Source organism: Solanum tuberosum, unplaced genomic scaffold (genome assembly GCF_000226075.1).
Source record: "Solanum tuberosum cultivar DM 1-3 516 R44 unplaced genomic scaffold, SolTub_3.0 scf00721, whole genome shotgun sequence".
Taxonomy (NCBI): Eukaryota; Viridiplantae; Streptophyta; class Magnoliopsida; order Solanales; family Solanaceae; genus Solanum; species Solanum tuberosum.
The window spans coordinates 127,504-129,351 of NW_006239632.1; positions in this window are offsets into that span (position 1 = coordinate 127,504).

The window sequence follows — 1,848 nt, forward strand, 5'->3', positions numbered from 1 at the left end:
AATGAGGAAGAACATATGAGTCATTTGAGAGTTGTTTTGCAGACTCTCAAAGATCGCCAGTTATTTGCCAAATTTAACAAGTGCAAGTTTTGGTTGCAGTCGGTTGCTTTTCTTGGGCATATAGTGTCTAGTGAAGGGATTCAAGTAGATTTCTAGAAAATAGAGATAGTTAAACAATGGCCCAAACCTACCCCTCCTACCGATATCAGAAGTTTCTTGGGTCTAGCATGTTATTACAGAAGGTTCGTGAAAGGATTTTCAGCCATAGCCTCGCCATTGACTAGGTCGACTCAGAAGATGGTCAAGTTTCAGTGGTCAGATGATAGTCAGAAAAGTTTCACAAAATCGAAAACTAGGTTGACTACAACTCCTGTTTTGACTCTACCAGAGGGTCCAGGCCGTTAAGTGATTTATTGTGTTGCATCCAGAGTCGGCCTAGGTTGTGTGCTGATGCAGTGAGGTAAGGTTATAGCTTATGCTTCCAGACAGCTTAAGGTGCATGAGAAGAATTATCCGACTCATGACCTCGAGGTTGGAGCGGTGGTGTTTGCACTCAAGATTTGGAGGCACTACTTGTACGGTGTTCGTGTAGATGTGTTCACAGACCATAAGAGCCTTCAGTATGTGTTCACCTAAAAATAGTTGAATCTTCGTTAGAGAAGATGGCTTGAGTTCCTCAAGGATTATGACATGAGTGTGCATTACCTTCCTGGTAAGGCAAATGTAGTAGCAGATGCCCTTAGCAGACTATCTATGGGTAGTGTAGCACATGTTAAGGAAGAAAGAAAGGAGCTAGCAAAGGATTTTCACAAACTTGCTCGCCTAGGAGTTCGTCTTATGAGCATATCAGATGGTGGTATAATGGTTCAGAATGGGGCAAAATATTCTTTGGTAGTGTAAGTTAAGGAAAAGAAAGACAGTTATCCGATATTACTTGAACTGAAGGGTGCAGTCCACCAACAAAGAGTTGAGGTTTTCTCCCAAGGGGGAAATGGTGTGCTTCGCTACCAGGGTCTATTATGTGTTCCTAATGTGGGCGAGTTGAGACAGCATATTATTGCAAAGGCCCATAACTACAGATATTCTATCCATTCAGGCGCCCCTAAGATGTACCGTGATCTGCGAGAAGTCTATTGGTGGAATGGTATGAAAAGAAATATAGTAGATTTTGTGGCTAAGTGCCCCAATTTCAAGCAAGTTAAGGTAGAACATCGGAAACCAGGAGGTATGACTCAAGAGATTGACATTCCTACTTGGAAGTGGGATATGATCAACATGGACTTCATCACAGGTTTACCTCGTACTCGCAGACAACATGACTTCATTAAGGCGATAGTTGACAGAGTTACTATGTCTTCTTGCTTTTTGGCATTTTTTGGGGGTGCGCAATTCAAGGTAAAATATAATAATACTTATTGTAATATTCTTCTGATAGTTGTTTTAATCTGAATATTTCTTTAATATTATGAAATAAGTATTATTACATCTTACCATGATTCTTACCATGAATTCCGCACCCCCGAAAAATGGTATTAGAGCTATGGATGAAAAGAAATATAAGAAGAAACATACTAGTATGAAGTTAAGAAAAATAAGAAGAAAATTAAACAAATTATATCCAGAATATAAACAACTCAATATCACAAAAACTGATAACGACAAATTAGATCAATTAATAGATAATATATCTAAAATAGAATATAAATATATTCAATATTTAAAGATACAAAGAATAACGAGAATAACAAATATAGACAAAAACTTACTGAAATAATTATAGCAAAAAGACAAGAATTGAGACATAGGCAAAATAGACTTAATAGTAATATATTTGCAGGAATTTGTAAA